At 40.0% G+C, this 10,472-nt stretch overlaps 1 non-coding gene across 1 annotated transcript; it reads right to left on the bottom strand.

Annotated features, from left to right (window-relative positions):
• Positions 1-9,975: 9,975 nt before the first annotated feature.
• Positions 9,976-10,083, bottom strand: LOC148563386 (small nucleolar RNA R71). The gene has a single exon (XR_015885111.1). It is a non-coding gene; the product is annotated as a small nucleolar RNA R71 (small nucleolar RNA).
• Positions 10,084-10,472: the final 389 nt, after the last annotated feature.

The raw sequence follows: 10,472 nt of genomic DNA, 5'->3' as shown, positions 1-10,472 counted from the left end.
GACACCTATTTTCGGCGCACAAATATTGATGTGAGATGGGGTGAGTGGAAGTTGGAGTAGAATTCCACCACCCATGAGAGATTGGCCTCCGTTGGTTGCCTCAATAGGAATCTCCAATGCCTCCGGTCAATGTGTGGCATCACAAGCGGACTGAGGTGAGCCGGTAAGACAAGGAGGGGTTCCGGATGGTAATTCCTTTCAATAATTCTGGAGTAAACAAGTTCGCAGTAGCGGTTGGGAAACTTGTTCGAATCCTTTGGAGGGTTGTCCTTCTCTAGAACGTCAACGGGGCCCTTAGTCTTCTTTAGGAGGGGCTTGGCCGTTAGTTCTTGGCGGGCTTTATTGGAGGCTGGCTTCTTGGGGCCTTTCCCGTTGTCCTTTTTGATAACCATCCTGTGGAAGCAAGAAAGGAGAATATCAAACCCAAAGAAGCGGAGATACATGAGCTCTATGTGATGAAAAGTTATGCCATAGAATATGGGTGTCTTAGTTACATGACAGCTGCAACATGTAACTAGGACAATGTGTGAAGCGCAAGGCAAATAATTTTCATGTGGTGCAAGGGTAGTTTAGGCATGCAAGGAAGAAGCATGAGAAGCATACACCCTTATGGACCATAAATGGGAGGCAAGCCAAGAAAATGGCAAGAATGGTTTGTGGAAAGTGGGGATGCACTCAAAAGTGGTTGGTGAGAGGCAAGGTAGTCACAATGAGTCCAAAATTCAAGTATGCCTTTCATCGAACACTTGGTGTGCATCCTTCAAGTAGTATGTGATTGTGTGAAAATGAGAGCAATGTAACTTTCCACAATCCATTATTATTGATTATAGTGCATATTGATTGCAAGAAATTAAGCAACACCATTCATCTATTCATGTAATGAGTTTGAGACCTAAGTGCTCATGAAGAGCAAAGAAGAAAGAAGGAGGTAACTAGAGAGGGGAGGGAGAGAGGAAGAAAAGAAGAAGGAAGTCTACCTAAAAGGTGGTGCAACTAAGCGAGTGAGAACTACAAGAGATGAATGGACTAAGAGGGAGCTTAGTATAATACCTTGTGAGATGGAGAAGGATGTGGAAGAAGAAGAGAGGTGGAATGAGAATGAAGGGGTAAGTGTGTCCCTTTTATATTTTTTCTTTTTTAAGTCGTGGATCACCGGCGCGTGCGCGCGCGCTGCGCGCTCGCGCAGGGAGCGAGGTGAGCTAGGGGCTTAGAGTTGGCCCAACCCAGGCCTAACTCTCTGGAGAATGGCCTGAAGGTCGCGGTTCTAAACCTGCGCGCACGCGGCAAGTACGCGTCCGCGGGCAATGAGGGGAATGGAGAACTACGCGTGAGCGTACAGTGCGCGCACGCGTACATGAGATTGGGCCTTAGGCTTAGAATGGGCTTGAGGCACGCCCAACTCTCTGGTCCATGGCCTAGTTTGGTGGCAGCGCGCAAGGACGCGCGCGCGGCAAGTGCGCGTCCGCGTGCATTGACGAATTCGTGAAATGGCGCGCTGGCGCGATGCGCGCGCTCGCGCAGATGGGGTTGGGCCTGGGGCCTAGAGCCAGCCCAGAAATGACTGAACTCTCTGGAATTTGGCCCAAGCAGTTGCAGCAGCAGATCGGCGCGGACGCGGCAGATGCGCATCCGCGCGAACTTCCAGGATCTAATAGTTGGCGCGCCCGCATGTAGTGCGCGTCTGCGCCCCCCCTTTTTTTTTTTTTGCTGGGGCTTCCCTTAGTGTTCACAACTCTTATTCACTCAACCATCATAGAATTCACAAGAAATGCAATTTTCGATATTATTCATCTACTACTAAACACAACATGCATGTGACTAAGCTAACAATTAAATTGCACTCTATAATGGTAACTCAAATCACTTATTAGGCAAATTTAAAAGGGAATGGAAAGAGTTTACCATGGTGGGGTGTCTCCCACCTAGCACTTTTAGTTTAAGTCCTTAAGTTGGACATTTTGAGATGCTTGTTGTCATGGTGGCTTATGTTTGTATTCATCCTTGAATCTCCAAGGATCTTTGCTCCTCAATTGGTTGACAGAATTTCCAACCATATTCATCAAACTTGGGTAAAGTTCTACCCAAGATATGAGTCCCCATAGTTGGTCTTTACATGGCGAACCGGGATCCCATATCTTGTCTTCACATCCATCCGTGAATTGAGTTTTATGGTTCTGTCGGATGAGCGGTTGACATAAAGGTGATTGGCACATAGAATTCTCTTTACTCCACCAATGCTTTCTCCTAGGTCCATATAAAGTAATTCTAGTCCCAACATCATCCCTATACCTTGAAGCTTTGACCTCAATGAGCCTAATTCCTAACTTGCAACCACTACACAACTCATTCTTGCTTTTAATTCCACAAAGAGCTCTAAGTTGTCCATCCGTTTCAATCAAACCATATTCAAGTGGGAAAGTAAAGCTTAGGGATAAGAATTTTACCCACTTGAATGTTGTGTTGGATGGTGACTCGGGAAGGGAGACCTCCCCACACTTAGACAATGCAAGGTCTACTTCCTTGTGCTCTTCTTTGTGTATTTCCACCTCTTTGCGAGCTTCCTCGATTTCAACCTTTCCCTTTTTATCACATAGCTTGGTGTTGTCTTCAAGAACTTTGATTTCTTGCCTAATGGGAGGTGGTTCAATTTTGGATAGAAATTCATTGATGAATAAATTCATTTCTTGGTCAACCTCTTCATATTCTTCAATTTCGATATACACCATGCCAATGTTTTCCTCTTGGTAGCTCTCTTTCTCATTTCTCACCAAGGGTATGGGGGGTTGTGCACACTCTTTTATACTTTCAACTCCATGTCCAATGGGCGAGGATTCCATTGTAGAGAGGAATTCATCCATGATTGAATCCATCTCTTGATAAACCGCTTCCAAGTTTCCAACGATGATATGTCTTGGAGATTGCGCGCCCTCCTCAACATCAATATCAAGCTTCATGGAAGAGTTCTCCATGATGCTACATTCCCATGGACTTTCAACATCTCCGAGATCTTCAACCACTTCTTCCTTTTCTTCAATGATTGTAGGTTCCTCTAGTTGCTCCAATACAAAATTTGACTCCTCCTTCTCCACCGAATTTTCCAATTTCTCCTTCATGCTCTGCTCTTCTTTTGACTTTTCACGTGTGGTCACGGAAGTACCTTGAGTATTCAAGCATTGGTGGGCTAAAGTGTGCACCACTTTGGTCAAGTTGGTCACAAACTCAAGTGTATCCCGCTTCATGGCTTCTTGTCCTTGGAGTAACAAAGTGAGAGGATCGTCTATTGGGGCTTGGGGTGAATAGGAAGGTTCATTATTTTGGAGGGAGGGTTCATGGTAGGAAGGTGGTTCTTCTTGGTAAAGGTATGGCGATGATGAGTATTGAGGTGGTTCTTGGGAGTAATCTTGATATGGTTGTGGTGATTCTAGAGGTTCTTGCTCATAATGGCCATAAAAATATGGTATGGATGATTGGTTATATGATGGATATGGGTCATGGGGTGGTGCTTGGTGATGAAAGGCTTGTGAGAATGGTTGAGGTTCATGTTGAGGATGAGATTCATAGGCGTATGATGGTGGTTGTTGAGTGTCACAAAAAGAATCATCATAGCCGCTAAGTTGGCATGCATTAGGATGGAAATTATACCTATAAGTATCCGGAGGTTGTTGCCAATAGGAGTGATCAATTCCTTGAGGCTCTTCCCATCTTTGTTGGTTCCATCCATGGTACATGTTGCCATTAAAGTCCACATTTCCTACAACACACTTAGAACCAAACTCAAAGCCAAAGTGGTGAGAATTCATTATGGAAAAACAAAATAAAACTAACAAAATCTAGTAAACAAGCAAAAGACAAACTATTTACACTATTCACATATGTACAATAACCAATAACACAACACCATTGCGCTTCCCCGGCAACGGCGCCATTTTGACAAATAGATTTTTGCCGGTATAGAAATTATCAATTGATCGATCGTAGTATAGTCTAAACCGACGCAAATCCTTCATCAAACAAATCTACAATCTATATCCGAGAGTACTAGTCTCCCGAGTCGTTCTCCCTTGGAATTGCCAAAGTGTGCATCTTATTGATTTAGTAAACTTTGTTGGAATTCTTTGAAGGTTTTAGCAAAGCGATGAGAAACAAACAATCAATTATCAAAAGACTTGGCTTAGGGTTGGCGTTGGAAATCCTATCCTTATAGTTCATTCAATGTTGACAACAATTAGGCCTTGCTCCATTTAGTTATCCCCTAGGTATAGAGGAAGGTCAAATGAAAGTAATTAACTTGAGTCACAAGTCCTAGCTTCACCTTATGGGAACCTAGCTTTAGTGCACTCCAAGCCAACTAGCAATCCCTAATTCCAAACCAACTATTGATACACTATTCAACTTCTTCCAAAGACTAAACCCTATGCCAAGTGTGAGAATTCTACTCCATAGCTAGTGTTGTCATTTTATCAAACATGTGATGAGCAAGAAGGAAAGGCATAGTAAAATGAGAAGAAAAGTCAAATTGAAAGTATTGCAACACAAAGATCTAACAACATGTCCCAAAGAGTAGCAATGAAAATCCAAAATAGAGATGAAATCCAAAATTACAAAGTTGAATTCTAGATCTATGAGAATTGATCAATTGTATCTACTACTTGAAATTGGAGAAGAAAATCTATGGCATGAACAAAGTGGAGTGAGAATTGTAGTGGATCTCACCAAAAGGTCATTGAAAATTCAGAAATTAGAAGAGGATGAACCCTAGTGAAGCTTGGAATCTCCCTCTTCTTCTCCCAAAAAAAAAGTGTAACTAACTCCCTCTTCTCTCCAAAAAAAGAAAAATATCTAGATCTAGAAGAAAATGAACTAAAAGTCCCTTAACCCTTGCTCCTTTGGTCTTCTTAAGCTTTTCCCGCCAAGGTGCTTCTCCAAAAGTGGGATCCTTAACTGCCTCCACGCCTAAGTCACGTGACTTCATTAAAAATCATTTTCGCAAATCGGCGCGCACGCGCAAGGTACGCGTACGCGCCGTTGAGACGTCTTGTAATGTGCGCGGAGGCGTGATGTACGCGTGCGCGCCTCATGAAGATCCTGGCTTAGCCGCTTCTCAAGCCGGCTCGTGGCTGGGCTCTTGGCTTCGGCTTCACGTTGCCCTATCCGCGCGGGCGCGCAAGGGGCGCGCACGCGCCCATGCGGAAATTTCCAAAGCTTAATCCTCATGCTTCCTTCCTTTGTACCCGTCTTCCTTCTCTCTTTCGGTCCATTCCTACTCTATATCCTGAAACCACTTAACACACAAGTCACGGCATCGAATGGCATCGAGAGAAGATTAGAAATGTGTCTATTTTAGTGCAAAATAAGCATGTTTTCATTCATGAGGCAAAACTAGGAAAGGAATGCAAAATCTTGTATTTTCATATAGAAAGTGTGTGGAATCATTGATAAAACCCCTGAAATCAGCACAAGATAGACCCTCAAATTGGGGTTTGTCAGTCTCACCACTTGAAGAGACTTCATTCACGGCCTTTGGGCGATTGACTCTCCGTCTAGCATGTTGAGCGGATTCGGCCAAGTCGACAATGAGTTGCCATGCCTCCTCCGCCATTCTATACTTAGACAAAGAACCATTGCTTGAGGCATCCAATAGATTCTTATCTTGCTCTCTCATGCCTTGGCACACATAGCCAAGCAATACTTGAGTGTCGAGCATGTGGTTCGGACATGAGTCAAGAAGTTTGAGGAACCGCTCCCAATATTCATATAGAGTTTCTGTCTCGCCTTGTACAATATATGAGATCTCCTTCCTTAGCTTGTCCGTCATTTCTCCGGGCATGAATTTATCAAGGAATCCTCTTCTAAGCAAGTCCCAATTGGACACAACATTGCTAGGTAAGGTATAGAACCACTCCTTGGCTCTTTCCTCAAGAGAAAAAAGGGAAGGCAAACAACCATATAGCCACTTCATCGGACCCTTCCCGCTTAGTAGTCGAGCATACACCATGAAAATCCTTAAGGTGTCTAATTGGATCTTGTGCGGGAAGTCCATGGAACTTTGGTAAGAGATTGATGAGAGCGGTCTTGAGTTCAAAGTTTGCATTCAAGTTGGGATGAAGCACATGGAGGGGTTGGAGAACAAAATCTGGGGCACTCGCTTCCTTGAGAGTAACTCTCCTTGGAGCGGTGATGAGCGGATAATTTATACGCTTTTTGGCATTGTTTTTACATAGTTTTTAGTATGATTTACCTAGTTTTTAGTATATTTTTATTAGTTTTTAATTAAAAATTACATTTCTGGACTTTACTATGAGTTTATGTATTTTTCTGTAATTTCAGGTACTTTCTGGCTGAAATTGAGGGACTTGAGCAAAAATCTGATTTAGAGGCTGAAGAAGGACTGCAGATGCTGTTGGATTCTGACCTCCCTGTACTCAAAGTGAATTTTCTGGAGCTACAGGAATCCAAATGGCGCGCTCTCAATTGCGTTGGAAAGTAGACATCCAGGGCTTTCCAACAATATATAATAGTCTATACTTTGCCCGAGTTTAAACGATGCAAACTGGCATTCAACGCCAGCTTCCTGCCCTATTATGGAGTTAAACGCCAGAAACAAGTTGCAAAGCAGAGTTAAAACGCCAGAAACAGGTTACAACCTGGCGTTTAACTCTAAAAGAAGTCTCTACACATGAAAGCTCAATGCTCAGCCCGAGCACATACCAAGTGGGCCCTGGAAGTAGATTTCTGCATCATTTACTTATCTCTGTAAACCCTAGTAACTAGTTTAGTATAAATAGGACCTTTTACTATTGTATTAGACATCTTTTGATAATCTTTGGATTATCTTTTGATCCTTTGATCACGCTTTAGAGGCTGGCCTCTCGGCCATGCCTGGACCTTGTTCTTATGTATTTTCAACGGTAGAGATTCTACACACCATAGATTAAGGTGTGGAACTCTGCTGTTCCTCATGAATTAATGCAAAGTACTATTGTTTTTCTATTCAACTCAAGCCTATTTCTTATCTAAGATATTCATTCGCACACAAGAACATGATGAATGTGATGATTATGTGACGCTCATCACCATTCTCACCTATGAACGCGTGCCTGACAAACACTTCTGTTCTACATGAAAACAAGCTTGAATGCATATCTCTTAGCCTCCTGATTCACGATCAGAGTCTTCGTGGTATAGGCTAGAATTATTGGCGGCCATTCTTGAGATCCGAAAAGTCTAAACCTTGTATGTGGTATTCCAAGTAGGATCTGGGAAGGGATGGCTGTGACGAGCTTCAAACTCGTGAGTGCTGGGCGTAGTGACAGACACAAAAGGATTACTGAATCCTATTCCAGTATGATCGAGAACCGACCGATAATTAGCCGTGCGGTGACAACGCATTTTGGACCATTTTCACTGAGAGGACGAGAAGTAGCCATTGACAACGGTGATGCCCTACATAAAGCTTGCCATGGAAAGGAGTAGGAATGATTGGATGAAGACAGCAGGAAAGCAGAGGTTCAGAAGGAACAAAAGCATCTCCATACGCTTATCTGAAATTCTCACCAATGAATTGCATAAGTATCTCTATCCTATTTTATATTTTAATTATATTTAATTATCAATTCACCATAACCATTTAAATCCGCCTGACTGAGATTTACAAGGTGACCATAGCTTGCTTCAAGCCGACAATCTCCGTGGGATCGACCCTAACTCACGTAAGGTTTATTACTTGGACGACCCAGTACACTTGCTGGTTAGTTGTGCGAAGTTGTAACAAAGAACTAAAATTATGAGCGTGCGCATGAAGTTTTTAGCGCCGTTACCAAGGAATGAACGATCACGATTTCGTGCACCAAGTTATTGGCGCCGTTGCCGGGGATTTTTCGAGTTTGGGCAACTGACGGTTCATTTTGTTGCTCAGATTAGGTAATTTTATTTTATTTTTAAGCTTTTTATTTCTTATTTTCGAAAATAATACAAAATTTTTTTTCTTCTTTTTCGTTTTTCCCAAAATATTTTTCAAAAATCCAAAAAAAGTTATAAAATCATAAAATCAAAAATTAATTTTGTGTTTCTTATTTGAGTCTAATGTTAAGTCATAAGTTTAGTGTCAATTGCATGTTTATCTCTTTCTTGCATTTTTCGAAAATTCATGCATTGCATTCTTCATGATCTTCAAGTTGTTCTTGACGAATCCTCTTGTTTGATCTTCACATTTTCTTGTTGTGTGTTGCATTTTGTTTTTCATATGCATTCTTGCATTCATAGTGTCTAAAAAATTAAAAATTTCTAAGTTTGGTGTCTTGCATGTTTTCTTTTCTTAAAAATTTTCAAAAAATAAGTTCTTGGTGTTCATCTTGACATTCAAAGTGTTCTTGGTGCTCATCTTAACATTCATAGTGTTCTTGCATGCATCATTTTGTTTTGATCCAAAATTTTCATGCATTGAGTCTTTTTGATGTTTTTCTCTCTAATCATTAAAATTCAAAAATAAAAAAATATCTTTTCCTTTTTCACTCATAATTTTCGAAAATTTGAGTTGACTTTTTCACAAGTTTTTAAAATTTAATTGTTTCTTATGAGTCAAGTCAAATTTTCAATTTAAAAATTCTATCTTTTTCAAATCTTTTTCAAAAATAAAATCTTTTTCATTTTTCTTTTATGATTTTCGAAAATTTCAAAATGATTTTCAAAAATCTTTTTCTTATTTTTGTTTCATATTTTCAAATTCATTGCTAACTTTTAATATTCTGATTCAAAAATCTCAAGTTGTTACTTGCCTATTAAGAAAGATTCATTCTTTAAATTTTAAAATCCTATCTTTTAGTTTCTTGTTAGTCAAGTAATCAACTTTAATTTTCAAAAAAATCAAATCTTTTTAATTTTCTTTTTAAATATTTTTCAAATTAAATTTCAATCATATCTTTTTCAATTTCAATCATATCTTTTTCAAAATCAATTTCAAAATCTTTCATAACTTTTCACCCTTTCAAATTTGATTTTCAAATCTTTTTCAATTAACCACTTAACTTTTTGTTTGATTTTAAAAGTTTTCTATTTCAATCATATCTTTTTCAAAACCACCTAACTACTTTTCTCTCTCCTAATTTTCGAAAATCACTTCCCTCTTTTTCAAAAATCTTTTTAATTAATTAATTGTTTCTTCTAACTTTTTCGAATACTAATTAATAAATAAAATAAAAACAAAAATATTTTTCTTTTTTTTCTTCTTCTAATTTTTGAAATTCTCTCCCCCTCATCTCTTTCTAATTATTTTATTTATCTACTAACACTTCTATTCTTCTTAAAAATTCGAATCCTCTCCCTCTTTCTGTGTTCGAATTTTTCTTCTTCTATTCTTTTCTTTTTCTACTCACATAAAGGAATCTCTATACTGTGACATAGAAGATTTCTCTTCTTTTCTGTTCTCTTCTTTTTCACATGAGCAGGAACAAGGATAAGAACATTCTTGTTGAAACTGATCCTGAACCTGAAAGGACTCTGAAGAAGAAGCTAAGGGAAGCTAAAGCACAACTCTTTGGAGAAAATCTGACAGAATTTTTCGAAAAAGAAGGAGACATGGCCGAAACCAATAATAATGGTGGAGGTGCAAGGAAGATGCTTGGTGACTTTACTGTACCAAATTCCAACTTACATGGAAGAAGCATCTCAATCCCTGCCATTGGAGCAAACAATTTTGAGCTAAAACCTCAATTAGTTTCTCTGATGCAACATAATTGTAAGTTTTATGGACTTTCATTAGAAGATCCTTTTCAGTTTTTAACTGAATTCTTGCAGATCTGTGATACTGTTAAGACCAATGGGGTTGATCCCGAGGTCTACAGGCTTATGCTTTTCCCGTTTGCTGTAAGAGACAGAGCTAGAATATGGTTGGACTCTCAACCTAAAGATAGCTTGAACTCTTGGGATAAGCTGGTCATGACTTTCTTAGCCAAGTTCTTTCCTCCTCAAAAGCTGAGTAAGCTTAGAGTGGATGTTCAAACCTTCAGACAAAAAGAAGGTGAATCCCTCTATGAAGCTTGGGAGAGATACAAGCAACTGACCAAAAAGTGTCCCTCTGACATGCTTTCAAAATGGACCATCCTGGATATATTCTATGATGGTCTGTCTGAATTAGCTAAGATGTCATTGGACCATTCTGCAGGTGGATCTATTCACCTAAAGAAAACGCTTGCAGAAGCTCAGGAACTCATTGACATGGTTGCAAATAACCAGTTCATGTACACTTCTGAAAGGAATCCTGTGAGTAATGGGACGCCTCAGAGGAAGGGAGTTCTTGAAATTGATGCTCTGAATGCCATATTGGCTCAGAACAAAATATTGTCTCAGCAAGTCAATATGATTTCTCAGAGTCTGAATGGATTGCAAGCTGCATCCAACAGTACTAAAGAGGCATCTTCTGAAGAAGAAGCTTATGATCCTGAGAACCCTACAATAGCAGAGGTGAATTACATGGG

Source organism: Arachis ipaensis, chromosome B5 (genome assembly GCF_059453495.1).
Source record: "Arachis ipaensis isolate K30076 ecotype BB chromosome B5, ASM5945349v1, whole genome shotgun sequence".
Lineage (NCBI taxonomy): Eukaryota > Viridiplantae > Streptophyta > Magnoliopsida > Fabales > Fabaceae > Arachis > Arachis ipaensis.
This window is presented reverse-complemented; position numbering and strand designations above follow the sequence as displayed.